At 35.6% G+C, this 17,464-nt stretch overlaps 1 protein-coding gene, 2 long non-coding RNA genes and 1 pseudogene across 20 annotated transcripts in view; 2 read left to right on the forward strand and 2 right to left on the reverse strand.

The window, feature by feature from the left end:
* Positions 1-17,464, reverse strand: part of LOC103932526 (serine/threonine-protein kinase BSK3-like) — a 92,460-nt gene that overhangs the window by 5,064 nt on the left and 69,932 nt on the right. The gene's annotated exons all lie outside the window — the stretch shown is intronic.
* On the reverse strand, positions 108-3,230 carry LOC125469113 (annotated as a pseudogene).
* Positions 6,147-11,704, forward strand: LOC125469114. Of its 14 annotated transcripts, none has more exons than XR_007251418.1 (10): positions 6,147-6,463; positions 6,550-6,602; positions 7,341-7,426; positions 7,572-7,635; positions 7,913-8,359; positions 8,477-8,556; positions 9,056-9,120; positions 10,024-10,103; positions 10,407-11,126; positions 11,314-11,704. It is a non-coding gene; the product is annotated as an uncharacterized LOC125469114 (long non-coding RNA). The 14 variants fall into 14 exon arrangements; XR_007251422.1 differs by having other exon boundaries at positions 7,913-8,194; positions 8,275-8,359; positions 10,024-11,126; XR_007251417.1 differs by having other exon boundaries at positions 7,913-8,167; positions 8,246-8,359; positions 10,024-11,126.
* On the forward strand, positions 11,711-13,137 carry LOC125469125. Its single transcript, XR_007251451.1, has 2 exons — positions 11,711-11,761; positions 12,073-13,137. It is a non-coding gene; the product is annotated as an uncharacterized LOC125469125 (long non-coding RNA).

The raw sequence follows: 17,464 nt of genomic DNA on the forward strand, positions 1-17,464 counted from the left end.
CTGAAGTTGAGACATTTTCATCATTTGCAATCGTTACGGCGCCGTTTCTATACCAAAAACTTAAAAAGTGCGCCCGTACGATTTAGTATTTAATCTCGATCTATTATGTCACTTAATACTACGATTTATCGGTATTCATCTTCACTTATAAGTGAAATGTCTCATATTCGATTTACTTTCTTAGTGTAGGTAATATCGTTTATTCAGAAAAAAATAATAACAATAAAAATAAAACTTGATTTGTCCTTACAATTACTATAAAAATAAAAGAAAATCCAGGTAGATACAAATAATTTGAGTTGAGCATCTTTGTGAAGTTGGTCAATATATGAATCTTTTGGACACAAAATGTTGAGATACAAATCCATGAACCCACCAGAATGATCTCTGTCTTCGACGATGTGCTGCATGTAAAAACAGAAACTGAAACGAGATTCTAGCACGCAAATTCCTGAGTTCGATTCCAATATCACTTGTACGAAAAAGTTGTTCACAAAGATAAATGAACTCCAACGAATGTGATTTTACTTTTAACTATATCAACACAGTGTTCGTTAAGCTTCATATTAACACAAATTAAACCATAAGCAGAAAATTACTGTGTTTACATGGATTTGTTCTACTCAAGACGAAAAATCGCTAACTTACCTTTTCTTGGGACGGTATCCCTACATTTACACAGCCTCCACCTTTGCTTGTGCATGAACTGCACCTGCTGCCCAAACAACCACCACACACTATATAAGAATTGAGAAATATATTTATACAGAAACGATAACCTTAATAGGCACCACATGAATCTCCCAAAACAGAGCAAAAAACAGTAAAGCAAAGAGAAACAGGCACAAAACAATGAATGATACAGCCTACGACAGTGTGAAATTCACCTTGTTAATACATGTTACAGAGTACAATATATATAATATGCAATCAAAGCTAAGTACCAAAGCGTGTGAGAGAGGAGTACTAGGTTTGTGAGATTGCATGTGTATTGCTCAAATATATATAGAGACAACTCTTTGTTCACATATAAATGTATTTACCGTCATACTTACAATAAACTCGAAAAGAGTCCTGCAAAATTTGCGTATAGGCAACAGATTCCCAATACAGAACAGGGAAAACACACAAATGACGATACAAAGAACCCCTGCTCTAGACACTTTTTCTTTCAGTTTTCTACGAAGATTGTTATACACTCTACAATTACAGTAAGTTCCATGAAGTCTTACCTTTTATCCATCAACCACTTTGAAAAGAGCAACGATTACTATACAAATAAGATAAGAATTGCATTCTTACTACTGATTTCTGACTTTCTTCAATCTGTACATGAGGGACTCAGTAGATTTTTGTAATTTCATGCTATCTCTCAGTGATATTTCCTGAGATGCGAGGTGTAAACTTTGAATCCCGGGACCCAAACTGGCAAATGATGGAGCTGCAGGTAGAGATTCAGCAGCACATTCAATCCCATCTCCGTACGCAACCAATCCGGCGCAAGTTGCAATACTACACCCAAAGGTAGCCCACGGTAGGACACCAATTTTCCAAATATGCCGTTTCCTCATTATTTGATAGAATGCTGTTCTCATGGCTGAAAACCTAGTCTTCTCTGCAGCACCTATAACACTATGGGCAGCTACTCGGATCTTCTCAGCAGAAGCAGTTGCTTTCAGTAAAGTTGTTGATTTGACACCTGGAACTACCATTTTTGAGGGGCCAAGCGTCTTACTAAGAGCAAATCCCACCGTCTTATGGGTTTGTCTTAGAAAGAGTTTAAGTGAAGCTGGAACCTTGAAAGTCACCACTTTCATCAAGGTTGAAGCAGGAAATTTGAGTGTCGCAGCTTTGGAGAGTGAAGATGCTCCTAAAACTGCTGTTACCCCTTGCCCCTACTACCACCAAAGGTTTATCTGTTAGCAGTCTTTTCCTGTCAGTATCATTTGACATTTCCCCCTCACCTTCACAATCAGTAACAAGCTTTCCGACCATTTCCTTGACCTCTAAAGGGACAGGAGTGTTCCAGTGTTTTCTAAGACCTGCTAAGCCACTAGCATCCACTACTGCCACTATGGTCTTGAACTTCTTAGTCTGGCTGATGATCCAACCTCCTGAGCCACCCTCTTGGCTGCCAAAAAATGTCCATGAAAACCAACCCCAAAAATCTCCTGTAAAACCAAGTTTCCCGCAATATCTTCATACCTCTCCTTGTTAACCTTCTCTAAAAAACATCGTTTGAGAACTGCTAACGTTGAAGTGGGAAATGATTTATCAAAACCATCACATAATACACTTTCTTCGGATTGAATTTCAGTCAGAGTTGAATGACCCACCTGGGCAATGACAGCATCAGGTCTAATCTCCCTAATTAGACAATCAGCATCCGTTGCTGACCACTCGGATAAACTTTGAGCAGAAAGTATGTAAATTACAGACCGAGTTTCAGGCTATTGATCTGCGTAAACAAATTGTTTCGTGCGTTCAGGTATTCCGAGTTTGCGCACCAACGCATTCGATACTTTCAGGTCATCGGATTTCAGTACAGAAAAGGGCCAAATATTTTGTAGGTTCAAAACAAATGCAAGTGCCATTATATAGCAGTAACCCTTCTTAATTTTCGAGACCGCAATCCTCCTAACTCAACTTAATAAGTATACTCTAATTCTTTCTTAGCCTCAAATTATCAAACTCATAACCGACATAGAAAACAACTCCAAATTCTCAGTTCCAAACTGAATTTCCAATACCCACATAACTTTGCAAGCATCCAAACAGAGTCCATACACGTAGAATTCGATAGGATTCGATACTACCCAGTTGAGGGAATTCAACGATCATTACAGCCATATTTCAATGCAATCAAAAGAACCCTAAACAGAAAAATAAAAAACATGTCATCAATAACCAGAATCAAAACGTACTTTTTCCAGAAATTTGGAATTCTATTTCGCCTCCTTATAAGTACCTGATTAATGGGCCGATTTCTGTATCCAAAATTATAGTCTCTCTTTGGATTACAATCGTCTGCAATGTTGGGACTTCGGAGATCAAATACTTGCACCTGAGGTAGCTTGGCAAAGCTGAAATCGACAGAAACAGCACGGCCCAGATTCCAAAAACCCAAAACCCCGATATTAAAACTTCTCGATTGAACCAAATTAATAACCTTTTACTGGGCTCTTCCGCTCTCTGCGTCTTGATCCAATCCAACATTCCCTCCCTCATGCTGAGCGGAAGGTTGTGGTATTTTCGTAATCTTGAAGGTTGTGGTATTTTCGTAAAATAATTTTACGACATGAAACCGCTTATGGCCCAAAAAGATAATTAATTTTTCAAGGGCCAAGAAACTGCACATTTGTTTGGGCCACAGAAGAAAGCCCGTAGTCAACAACCGCAAATTGATTCGTCTAGGGTACAAGTTGGAATGGAATTTTCGATTTTCTCATTAAAATTTTCGATCCGAACCCAAAAGAATTTAAATCTAAATATATATTTCATTAAAGTTGGAATGGGAATTTGTACATATTTATAAATTTTGAGAATTTCTAATTTTCGATCAGAATTTTTATAGTTATTTACTAAAATTATTTATTGTGTGATTAATTTTTTGTATTTTATTTGTTACCTTATGTGAACCATACACTATGCTAAAAGCATAAATATAATATATAAGTACATAAAAAATTAATTAGATTATACATAGGCACATACGGAATATGAAGAGAAAGCAATAAATTGCATATATAAAAATGTTTGAGAATATTTAAACATTCGTGGAGAGTTTGTTTTTAACTAAATTATGTAAAACAGGTTGATGGTAATGAGAAGAAAAAGAAGGGTGGAGGTTTTAAAGTAGGCAAGAACAAGAACAAGTTCAAGACCAAAATGACGGCGCTGAATAAGGCTAAAGCCGCCCAAGCTATGGAGGTTGACAAATGAGGTTCAGTCGCAATGGTTATATGTGTATGTTAAGAAGTATTGAAAGAAATGGTTATGAATATGCCTTTTTGATATTTACTTTAGGTTTCTCTAATGGTGTTGGTCATTGTCACAATTTTGCTCCTTTGATTAAGAGTACAATGTCTAAATTTAGTTGGAAAATTCGTATTGTTAGACAATGCCACAACATTGTTCTTACCCTGTTTTCAGTGTGTTTGTGGCTTAATTAATAGTTAGAATATTGACGATGATAGAGCAAAGACATTACTCTAGAAAATTATGTGTGAAAAGAAAAGTTGTCTTGCTGCTCAGTGACACTGATTTTTTTGGTATCATGAATTGCTGGCACAAATTTTTATTAAGATTATGTTGAGGCAATGGGCAATAGGTGGAGTCCTAAAATCTTATACATTGAAATATAAGCATTAGAATACCTGATGTGAGAATTGATATACTCAAAACATCCCCTCACATATGCGCTCACATGAATTTATATTCTCCCTTATATTGTGATGTGGAGCACGTTTTACAAAATTGGACCTGAAACCTGACGAACTGCTTGTTCTGATATCATGTTGCTTCTACAGCATCTAATAGAAAAACCAAGTGCAAAGGCATAGGATTTTTATAAATTGAAATGTTAGATTGATAGAAAACAATGTGGGGCTTTATATTCTCAGCCAATTGGGGAAAAGTTTTGTGACATTCCACTTATTTTGGTAGCTTAAGCATTGCAAAATTTTCTCTGATAAAGGGGCTAATTTTCTCTTAACTAGTGGACGAAGGTTTGCAGGAGAAAATCAATTGTATACTGAACTATTGGTTTAAATCATCTGCAGTGATTAGTCAACATCTTAAAGGATTTTACTTGTGGGTTCTTGATGAACCAGCGTACATAACATAAAGGCTTAAAGAAATTTAGAAGTGATTTCATGATGCAAGAGCCAATTTTTAAGTATGATAAATAAGCTCATCCAAGTATCAGGCGCTACATGATTGTGTGCTTGTTTATTACCTGTAACTGATGTAATTTACACTTGTACTATAGGTCTATTGTTTTGGATTCCTATGATGAATAAGCTCATCCAACAGATGCTTCGGTGAGATCAGATTCAGCCATCGTAGCAGAGTCATAAATGGCAGTTTTGATGCAGCAAGTTGTTACATGTGCAGGCACCAACTTGATTGCTAGAGCAACAAAAGACGTGGTATTAATTCAATCGATTTTGATTGTTTGTAACAGCATGTTCCCGTAAGGAGTGGATTTAGAGGATTTGCAGTGCAGGAGTACCTTTGTATTCGTGTAGCCTACACAAGCTTGTGTTTTAGTCTAGTCAGTAAATTAGTTAGAATAACAAAATTTGTTGCTTCACTTTTGACAATCCTTTGCTCCAAACGTTGTGTACTTTGCTCGAGGTATATTCATGATCTCTTCCTTTTGCATATCGTTATTGGTTTTCTTCAAATTAGTTGGAGCAAGCAATTTACATTTTTACATGCTCGAATCCAAATGTAGCAATGATCAAGGCTCATTTATCCATTTGTCATTGCGCCTCACGCATCATTGTGGTCTTGAGATTGAATGCAATCAAACCAAAGGTGAATAATTAAGAAAAACATTCTAAACCCTGTCAATTGTTAGGAAAACACCTTTGTTATATTGATTTTTGGAACAATATTACTTTTGAAACATGTATGTTTCTTTTGTTGGCAACAAATTTGATTTTTGTATTTTTTATCAAGTCATACTGTGACATTCCACATCACCTAAGAAAGTGATCCTTATATGTGTATTCAATCCTTATATATATATATATATATATATATATATGTATGTATATTCATATGTTTTGGAGCTCACTGGCTTTGGAAAGGGTTTTGGGTTGGATGTGGCCTTTCACCGGGGGGAAAGACAGAAGGGGGACGGAAGGGTTGACGTGATGGAGGGAGACGTTCGCGGGGATTTAGGGGAGAGGATTTTCGGCAGGGACGTGCGGGTGGGTGTCCTGTGGCTGATGCATCGGTCAGAGGGTTGTTGGAGGGATGGGAGGCCATGCCGCTCTGGGATCGAGATAGAGAGACAGAGGGAGAGGGAGACAGAGCGACAGAGAGAGAGGGAGAGGGAGGAATGGGGATCCTCGATTTCATGAGTGGGAGAGGGGGTACAGTCAGAGAAAAGCATGGGGGCCGTCGGGATTTGAGGGGTAGGCTGATTTCCAGGGATTTCTCAAACCCTCCTTGCCTCTTCCGTCTCGCAGACCCCGCGAGAACGACGGTCTCGCCTCCATCCTATCCTCCTCTCGCCGCCGTCTCCCTTCTCTCGGCTCCGTCGTCTTACTCCTCCTTTCTCTGTCTCTAGAATCGATCGATCTATTCGAAGAGGATCGACAGTTTTTTTGGGGGCGAAGATTTGATTGGGAATTTGAAATGGAAGCTCGAGGGAGCAGCAGGAGCCAGACGGAGCCTAAGAAACGCCAATCGAAGACGCCCAGAAAGCCCAGAGATAGTGTTCTCGAACAGAGTTTCTCTCTCCTCTCTCTCTCTGCCTTCGTTTTCTGTACGCATGTGTTTGAATATTCATTAGACATGCTTTCAATTTTTCTGCAGAATCGCCGGCGGAGTTCTTTGCGGAGAACAAGAACATTGCTGGGTTCGATAATGTATGCTTTTTCTTTTACATTATTGTTTTACCTTTCTTTTTTGGACGAAAGTTGGAATCTTATGGTTTTTAATTTAAAGACTAGGAATTTGAATGGTGTAGTGGAGGTTGAAGTTGTTTCCCACAATTTTATTATGAATTCTCAATGTTTGATGAATTCGGGAAGTCAATTTTCTTATCTTTTATGCAGTTATGATCGTATTAGTTGGAATTTGGATTTTCACACACATGTAAACTGAAAAAAGAAAATAGATTTTCGTAATTCGAACCACATGGTGTGAAAAGGCTTAAGAAGAAGAAGTTAGCTCTAAACTATAGAAGCATGGAAGTTTATGTGGACCTTAGATTGTTTTGAAAAATAATTGATTGATTCAAGAAGGCAAAGAGCTTGGAACCTTAACTGTCTCATTATAATCCTTCACCAAAGTTCTGCTAATTTATGTTCTATTTATTCTGTCATCTGAAACTGAATTGCATTTGGGTGTTTGTGTTTGATGCTATTTTTTGGATGTAGGTAACTAGATTCTTATTCTCTGGGAATTGTATTCGTTTGTTCAATCTCAATATTTTACCAATATTCTCACGCTGTCCTTTGTTTTTAATCTATAATTTATTTTGTCCAATTCATGAAATTTCCTTTTTTTTTTTTTTTTGACGATTTAAAATAAATAGGAGCAATTTAATTATCCGCGGTTTGGAGGGTTTTGATCTAATTGCAGTATTTATCTGTTATCTGTAGGTTTGTGAAGGTCTGTGAATAACAGTTGATGAAAAAGTTGCAGTTTTGGAAATGACTGTCAGCAATCAAGACGTGAAAAAAAGAAGGTTCTTTTTTCTTATTTTTGTTTCCAAATTCTTCTTCTTTTCTATTTTGTGGATAAAAGCAAAAGGATCTTTCGGCAAACAGAATGGTGTTTTTTTTTCAGATTTTGTTAATTAATTGGATTCTGTGTTTACCCTTTTGTTTCAGTCTTTTATTCATAAAATCTTCACCACAAAGGAGAAAGAAGGAAGCGGCTCTTCGAATTTCTCAGGTGAGTGTCTAATGTGTTTCTTTCTGGTTTCAATTCAATCACTTATCACCATTGTTTTCCATTTTAGAAAATCTAGAGAGAGAGAGAGAGAGAGAGAGAGAGAGAGAGAGAGAGAGAGAGAGAGATGATATTCCTTGCAATTGGGGACTCATATTATAGTTGACGTTATCTTTCTTTTTGGATACGGACTGCAGAATAGAATCCCATCTGCTTTTTGAAGTATGTGATTTACTTTTCTTTTTTGAATGGATTTGTTCTTCTTTAACTGTTTGGAAAGATAGGGACATTGGTCCAAGTTCCAACCATATATGACATTTGCGGTCTAAAAATGGCGTTTTTGGTAAGAAAGATATTGATGACTACAGAGAGAGGGAGAGCACCATGGAAATGTAATAAAACCACCAAGCCGTTATAAATCTCTTCGATTCTCTCTCTCAGAAACTATCAAAGCACAACAACCTCTTGCTGAAAAAAAGTGAATTTGGTCCCAATTCGAAGGAAATTTTAAGCCCAGAAAAGCCTTTGTTTCTTGGTGAGTTCTCCGGCCGATTTGGAGTAGGTAATTTTGTGATTTGCAGTTTATTTTGAGAAATGATTGACGGGTTTGCAGTTCATTTTTCCATTTCTAGAATTTTGCAGTTTATTTTGGGGGTTTACACTCAAATTGAGAAAGCACACATGAACGCAAAGGCTCGAGGATGTACGACAACTTGGATATGATAGGGTACAAGCTATGACATTTCTGCAAATTTAGTTTTATTTTATTTTATTTTTCATTTTAGGGGGTTTTTTAACTGTTTAGTTTTTGGGTTTTGTCTAATTTTTGTGGTCTGCTTTATAGGTTGTACTCTTTGGAATTCCAGCCTTGAGCTTCTTCTTGCCTGGTGCCTTCTCATTGAGTATTGGAGCATTAAAACACAGGTGTGTGTGTTCTGTCGATGTAAGAGGAGAACGACATAAGAACATCCGTCTTTGTATTTTTTTCTTTTTCTAACCCATCAATTTCATTTGAGTCAACCAAATAGTCCTGGCTTGCAACATATGTTGTGAAGTATTATTGTCTGAAAAATTTAAGTATGCATGTATATTTTATGTGTGCGCGCGTGCACACCTCCGCATGGTGTTAATCTCTGTGGGTCATCTATATATATGTAGACATATCTGTGTGTGTATGTGGAATGCAACTTATCGGATTTAGGTTATGCTGTGCATAGTATTATTGTCTATTGTTATCTACGCTATACCATTTCTATGCAGGCTCTGAAAGTTGTTCATGAGCTTTATAAGCACTTTCCATAATTTAAGCAGTCTGTTTTGGGTTCTTTTTCATTAGGTCATCAGCTTCTGATTAATGGAGAAACGAGGACCATGCCACTGAGTTTGGGTTCTTTTCTAATTTTCTGATTTTGGGGTTTTGCAGGGAGTGCCGATGTACTGATTTGCTGGGATTTTTTTTTCCTCGCAGGATTTTTGGTCTTTGAAATGGTACGTGTTGTCTTTAACGTTTCGGTTCTCACTTGTTCTGTTCTTCGTTGCTTCGTGATTCTCATTTTTCAGTGTTGGGTGATGGAAATTTGTAAAAAATAGCTGTAGTTTTTTTTTCTGAGAAAGTTGGCATTTTTAGTTATATTTTCTGTTTAATCCCAAATGTAAGACTGTAAAATAAATGAAATGATGGTTTTCTAAAAACTCTTCTTAATTTTTTTTCTGGGATTTAAAAGCATCTTTTCCTGATTGGTTACAAGAGTTATGTTCTCTTCAATTGGTTCACCTAATTTTGATTAGTTATAAGTTTTGTCTTCTGTGCTGTAATGAGAGATTTCTGTTGGCCTTTCGGATTTCGGCATGGGAAAGTTCACTTATTTGTCTAATTAGATTGCGTATGCGTTCGATTCTTTATTTAATTCTTCTGTTTGCGTTTGGGTGGTCTAAATTTTTTATGTTTGGAATTATCCACTCAACACCAATTTGTTACATTCAGGTCTCCACTCCACATTTCATAAGTTCAAATTCTATAGTAGTCGATTCTGCAGATTGCTTCTTAGTTACACTCAGATGATAATGTATTTACAGTCCTTGACATGTTTTTAAAGTTTGCATTTTCAATGCATATATCATTAACTAAGCTTTATCAGCGGGATATCATTGCAAAATTTGTTGTGGAAAATGCTATTGCTAGATTCTGATATATCTACTTTAGTTTTAAGGATTACACATTGTTTTATGATATAAAATAGATGTTCTGCCTTGATTTGATGCGGGGGTATGCATTAGCTAACATTAATTCTGCTTAGTATTTCTCAAATTCTATGGTGTGTAAGACTCTTTCTCTGAGAATGGCTGACTGCAACTGAATATCCTTCTTCCTTTCTTCTTTATTTGAAACAGTGACAACTCAGTCAACTATGAGTAGATGTATAGCAGCCTGCTTCAGTGCTCACTTGGTAAAGTTTTTTGGTCACATAAAGGTGCTGGAATTGGGAACTTTTTGGATCTTAAATCTTTGGTTGCCTAACATTCTCTATATCGAAAGGCATCGTCTTTGTTACCACATTTTATATATTTTAGACGATGAATTTGAGTGCAGTGGACTATGAGTCAGTGAACAGGGAGTTAATTTTGTTGATGAGATTTGGTTAAATGTCTAATACACATAGGTGCTTATGTTTGTTTACATTGGTTGTAAATTCTTGCTTTCTTTTCAATTTTGTTTTATTGTAATTCTTGGTTTATGGATCTTGCATTGCTTACATGACGTGGTTATATTTCAGTGTTTGTGAGATGTCGAATTGTGTGTTTGTGGCTTAGTGAGAGTTAGATTTAGATTGTGTAGAAAATGTGGGCTTCGGAGTGTAACCCAATTAGTAATTTGGAGTGACTGAGGAGAAGTATTCTGAGCTGCAGTGGGACTCGGTGAGACCATGCTGTCGGGAGAGAGTGAGCGAGCAGAGAGAGAAGAGAGGGAGGGAGGGAGAGAGATAGGATTTGGTGAGAGGAAGAGAGAGGAGGGCTGCGAATTTTGACTCGGGGAGAGATGACTGCCTGTTGCTTCGGTCAGAGCGTCGTTGGGGGAGGAGGACAGAGGGACTGACAGGTTGGAGAGAAGTGGGAGCTAGGGGTTTCGACTCAGTGAGATTGTGAGAGAGTGGGGGATGGCAGAGACAGATGAGAGGGAGCTGGGCGTGGGAATTGCAGAGAGAGAAAGAGAACTCAGAAGATATTTGTTTTGTTGAGAGCTGACAAGAAAAGGGGAGAAACAATGAAAAAGTGACAGAATCTGAGAATCTGAAGTAAAAAATGATTAGTGGGGTTTTAGCTTCTGGCACTTTCTTCCCTGCTTTCTAAACCCATTTTTCTCTGCACCCCTTCAAACTCTAGAAGTGTTTACACAGATTGGAGCTCAAAAGCGCCAGATTTTATGGAACAAATGGTCTCAGAGAAGCTGATTACACTGCACAGTAGCAGCACAGGACCTGGTGGGCCTGGATTTGGTATTGTTCTTACCTCTATTTCTTCAATTTTTTGTAATTTCTTTTACATGCAATTTCTGTGCTTGCTGTTGAAATGAATATGGTGGTGGAAACTGTTGTTTTATATGAATTGGGGTTTTCGCTAAATTAATAAAGATCAAATCTTTGTGGCTCTTTGTTGTTTATCTCAACCTTGCTTCGCCCTCAGCCACTTGAAGATGACGTGGTCCTGATAGTCGGTCACTTCCGCGACAGTTCCGAACAAAGGATTCAGTTCCCAAGCTCCGACGATTGTGTCTGTGGCAAAGAGAATTCAGGAAGAGTGGAAGATCCTGGAGAAGGATTTGCCAGGCGAGTTCTTTTGTTTTTTATTTTGAATTTCCTTTTAAATAATTGTTTTGAATTAATGGTAGTGAAGTTTTCCCATACTTAGCCTATTCATTTTTATCAAATATTTTGCACCGACTATTTCATGATGCTTACTGCTGTAATTAATTTGGTTTTGTACTGAAAGTTGGAGTTGAGAATATATGGAATATAGTTGTTGGATTGGTGTCTGTACTATAGAAACTTAGGTGTGCTTACCTCCTTTTCATTGACATCCACAGTTTAATATTTGTTAGAGCTTATGAGACGCCGTTCAAGTCGGACCATTGGTGAATGCCTAAACTTTTGTGCTTAAATGGATTCATCAACTCAATTTTGTCGTTAATTTTTGTTTTGAGTCCGTTTTCCTTGCTGCTGTTGTGTTAGGATTTTAAGCTCAATCGTTCAGGCATGACACATTTGCAGTGGGAAGTCATAAGCATAATTCATTTTTCTTAAATTAGACTCAAGATTCTTATGTGCATTATACGTCCGTTTTACGAATTTAATTGGCTAAGCCTTAATGATGTTGTTGATGAATCTTCACGAAAGTCCGTTTCTCTTTTAATCATTGACTAATTTTTTTCTTCGTTGGCAGTAGAGGCGAAAGGTTCTTGTGATTTGAATCGAATATAAACTAGTCGAGGCGAAAGTATATGTGCTGTATGCACAAATGCATATAAACTAGTAGAATCTATATATACATGATTTGATATGTTAGTGAGGATTCGAGTCACAAATGCACAAATGCAAAACAATGGCATTTAAGCTAGTTGGTTAGTGAGGATTCGAGTCATTAAGGCGCCATCTGTCTTTATTTGAAATCTGAATTCATTGAATGATGAATGAGGTTGTAGTGTGAGAGAAATTGAGAAAGTAAAGAAAAGATGGAAGATGAAGCTACAATTATGTGACAAACAATAATGATGGATCAATTCATCTATGTTGGTTTATTAAACTTGGTAATGGAATTGCAAATCAAGTATATCTTAGGTTCTTAGTTGCATACCCACCTTCCCACAACTATTATATTGTCTCTTGATTGGATGAATTTTTATAATTTTCTAGATCTATGGTTACAATGCTTTTTATAATTTCCTAGATTTATCATTTTAGTTCCTTCATGATTTGTTGATTTTTTTTAAGGTTAAATGTGTTTTATTCGAGTAGTTAAGGTTGATGCATTCAAATTCCGTAGCAACGGGCGGACATTTTTGTCTAGTTTAAAACAAATAATAAATCCTAAGTGTATAGATTTCATCCAACTTTATGCATGCACTACAAGTCAACAAATAGTGTATTGTCTAAACTAATAATTCCAAGGATCAAGACTTTAAATTACTAAGTCATGAAGTCAATACAAGTGGGAATACATTACCACTTGAATTGTGGAAACTTATAAGCCCTGTATAATTGAGGGTTTTTATAACAAATAGTCATTGAAATTGACCTATTCCATCAAGATAGTTATTGAAATTGAAATTCAATTGATGTAGTCTCTGAAAATAGTTATCGCAAATTAATATGGTATTTTCATCACTATTCCTTTAAACATTTTGTTATTTGTTGATGTAGCACATAACGAGGTCTTACAAATCCAATTAAATATTGCCATATAGATTAAAATATTTAAATAAAAAAATTATTTTCATATAATTAAAAACTTGAAAAAACAAAAAAAAAACAAGAAGAAGAAGAAGAAGGGCCATAGCACGACACCACAACCGCCCCCCTCGCTAGATTCAAAGCTCCAATTTATCGAACCAGATGAGGAAGCCATAATAGAAAGCTTGGAACGCCGTAACCCAAATCCAAGTCCTACCCAGGTGGTGAATTCGCCGGGTTTTCAGAACTGGGTAATGGACGAAAGTAGCGAAACCAGACCGGAAATCCTGACGAGCTTTTCGCATTGTTCAAGCGGAATCGAATTTGTCACCGAATTTGAGTTTATTCCCATTTTTTTTTGGTTCTCGGATTCGATCTCAATGGAGGCGTTGATGGAGCTCTCGGCCTGATTGCGTAGCACCCGGTGCAATTCACCGAGATGCCATTACCACGTCTGCACAGAGCTTAGCGGAAGAAGATGAAAGATCAATTTTTTTCTTTCAAGTTTTTAATTGTATGAAAACGATATTTGTTTTTTATTTAAATATTTTAATCCATATGGTAATATTTAATTGAACTTGTGAGATCCAGTTATGTGTTACAACACATAACATAATGTTTAATCGAATAGTGGCATAAAGACCACGTTGATTTGCAATATCCATTTTTAGGGATTACATTGATTGATTTTCAATTTCAAAAACCATCTTGATGTGATGGGTCAATTTTAGAGATCATTTGTGATAAAAATCCTATAATTAAAGATGTGGTTATATTTTGGTCACCTATCATACGTCTGACAGTTAATTGTAGGCTCACCTTTCTTGTGCCATGAACTGGCAGATAAACTGGAGAAAGATAACCCAAATATATTTTTTTTTGTTTTTGAATAAACTATATTATCTATATTAAGGAGGACAGGGTAGGCTTAAGCTCAGAATGGACTAATAATAATATGGTTTAAATTCACCTTTGGTGAAAATAGAACTTAAAACATCATACTTACAAGTAAAGAGAAATTACCACTAGACCGTAGAACTAAGTAACAAATTTTTATTTTTTTTTAACAAATGATATTATAAAACTTGAGCTAACCTAGGATTTTTACTTACAAATGAAAAAGAATACCATTAGATTGAAGGAAGTGGCCCCAAATATTACATTACTTGAAAATGAAACAATCTTCATGGCATCTATTGTTAGAAAGTTGAAATTTATTTCAATTGCCATAAATTTAGGAGCCCCTTTAGTTTTAATAATAAAAAAACTCTTATTTTCTTTAAACTTTATATAAAATGTTGAGTTGGAAATTTGAGATCAGATCATTTTCCTAAGGATCTTAGGGTCCCATGATCTCATTCGTTCATTGTACATCATGCGGTCATAAATCTTTTCAAAATTTAAAATTAAATATGAATAGTAACTAACGAAAACTGACCGCACAATATACGATGAATGAGTGAGATCACAGAATCCCTAGGATCATTAGGAAAAGGATCCTCTCAAATGTTATAGATAAAGGTTGCAGCACATTAATCAAATTTTGAAGCTTTTTAATTAAAAATTGAAATCCCACAATGTTTAATTAATAAAATGTAAAATTTGAGCGCTCAAATTTAATTTTATTGTAAAAATATATCATTGTAAAAAAAATATAAAACATAAAAACAATTTCTCCCCGAAAAGATAAATCTGTTTGGTGGAAAAGAAAGCAATAATATTAACACTGATGCACTCCCACTCCCACGCATTGATTCTTCCAGTACCAAATTTCCACAAGTAATCTCCCCAATTCATGAAATTCCAATTTTAATGATATATTTAACCTTTTGTAAAATGACTTTTGAAACCCTAACCAAATACATTATTATCTTTTTTTTTATTGGCCAAAATAAAATAAATTCAACATTTTGTTTCCAATTTTTTTATTTTAAAAACACTGTTATCTTTATTATGGAGGATAAGTCCCAAAAAACAAAGAGAGATTTGAGGAGAAGGATATGAGAAGCTGTGAAAAAAAAATGGCGGATGCAATCAACATACTAGTTCTAGTTGCTGCTTTGTTAAAATTAGAAGAAAAAACAAGACAAAAATTGAAAATTAGAAGGAAAGCAAAGAGCCATGCCCACCCCGTCCAATCTGACGGCAACCATCCTCCACTATTTTGGGGTCTCATCCCCAACCTAATCTTTTCTTTTCTCCATCTTAATTGAACCCATAAATAAACAAACTCAACCTCAACCTAAATCGTCCTTACCAGTCCAGAAACGACGATCGATTCGACCGATAATGTCACTCATTTTCCTCGTTTCCAGAGTGAAAAAGTTGGCTGGCGGTGGGAAGGGGGTTGCCATTGAATTGGGTCAGGTGGTGTGGTTTTGAATTTCATTTTTTGTTTTCTGTAGGAAAATAGTTGAAAAAATGTATCAATGACGTTCTAGGAATAATCGATGGTGCAAACAGAGTATTAGGTGTTTTTAACTTTTTATGGCTTGTGAGAATATAAAGTGGGTGATAAGATAGCATTGATGGGTGGGTGTAGTAACACTTTTTATTTATGCAAAATAAAGCCAAGCCCACCGATGAACAATGATTTTTGGGGGTACAAGCGTCACAAAAATAATTGGACAGAAATGCCCATCAAATAAAAAACTTCAAAAGCAAACCAAAAATAATACATTAAATGTGGTTGGGATATTTTCGTCATTTTAATTATTAATTTATAATTAGCATCTTACAATAGGCTGGCAATAATGTGATTCAATCAATTGTTTATTAAATATATATATATTTTTTTATTTTAAAGCACGTTTAAAACATTTTAAGAGGCATGTAATACCCGTTATAAAAAAAACATTTCACACGCACATAATAATGTAATTAAATTAGTTGTCAAATGAATTTTTTTTTTTTTGAACAAACGATATTATCTACACTAATGAGGAGGGAGTGGGCTTAGCTTCATAATGAACTAGCAATAATTGAAATCAATTATTTATTAAATATTATTTTCTCTATTCTTAATGTAAATTCAATAGAGAATGATTTTATTATGTCGATTCAGCTGCTTTAATTGATTATTCTTTTACTTCAAATATTTGACTTTCCTTTTGTCAATTTACGCATATAAATACATTTAAAATGTGTAAGTCACGCGTAACATACTGTGATTAAAAAAATGTCTTCTGCACGCGCGTGAGCGCATGAAGGCTAGTACAAAAATATATGTAGGGGTGGACGATAATTGGTTTTCAACTTTTGACTTCCTCTTTACAAGTTCTTTATCTTTTGGTACGAAAAAAAAATCTCTCGTTCGTTTCGTAAACTTATGGTGAAATACTAAAATGGTACTTAGGCTCACTAATATGGAGTTTAACTAATTACAAGTTTTGAGAATTCAACATAGTCAATCATGTTCATTAAAAAAAACGAGAGTTGAAAAGTCTGAAACTTGCAGATGATTTATTTTGTATGTAAAACTTAACGGAGTTTGAGTGAAGTGACAAGTTAATGATTTTTTGAAACTTGATACGTCAAATCGCATTTGAGGAGAATCGAACTTATAACCTTTCATTTAGAGCAATTCCACCTCTAGAAAAGTCCCTGGACAATAGTCAACTCAATCCACCCAAGTAAAAGTGCATCTCCACCCCTCATCTCTAGCCACAAGATCTGTTACTAATGACTAATTTTCTACACAAGTGTTATGAAAGTTTACCTGAGCATACGCAGATAAAGTTAATAGACTTATTACATGTGAAAAGACTCTGCGACAACCCCACCATTCGAAATTTCGACTCACTTGCATGGTTGAACAAAAAAATCGACATATTTTGACTTATCAAAACTAGACTTAACAGGGGCAAGGGCAATCTTGAACGTTCTTGTTTTAAGATTGGGGGAATTTTTGTGCTTGTGCTTGTGCTAGTGCTAGTGCTATTAATCATCATCCTACATGTGAACCTTGGTCCACGGGGATGCCACCTGCACCCCAACCAACACACCATATTCTTGTCACAACCACCAAATCCCCCACAATTGCCGCCTCCATCATTGGCACTATCCCCACCATCACTGGTGTTGTCACCATCCCAACTACTATATCTATATTTATCATTATATACAATAATATCAATAATATCACTTTTATATTAAAATTTATCAAACGCTGATACATTTTTTTTGTTATACTCGCACTTATAAATATACAATTTATCAAATATTGAATTGCTTTATTTTACAGTTGATTTTTCTTAAAATACAACATAAACCGTTAAAAAAAAAAAAAAGCACAGCAATCACAAATGACCCAAAGACTTAAATAAAAAAAATTATTTTCATATAATTAAAAACTTGAAAAAAAAAAAAAAAAAAACAACAACAAGAAG

This window comes from the organism of the source record quoted next, unplaced genomic scaffold, assembly GCF_019419815.1.
Source record: "Pyrus x bretschneideri cultivar Hongxiangsu unplaced genomic scaffold, Pyrus_bretschneideri_v1 Contig40, whole genome shotgun sequence".
Lineage (NCBI taxonomy): Eukaryota > Viridiplantae > Streptophyta > Magnoliopsida > Rosales > Rosaceae > Pyrus > Pyrus x bretschneideri.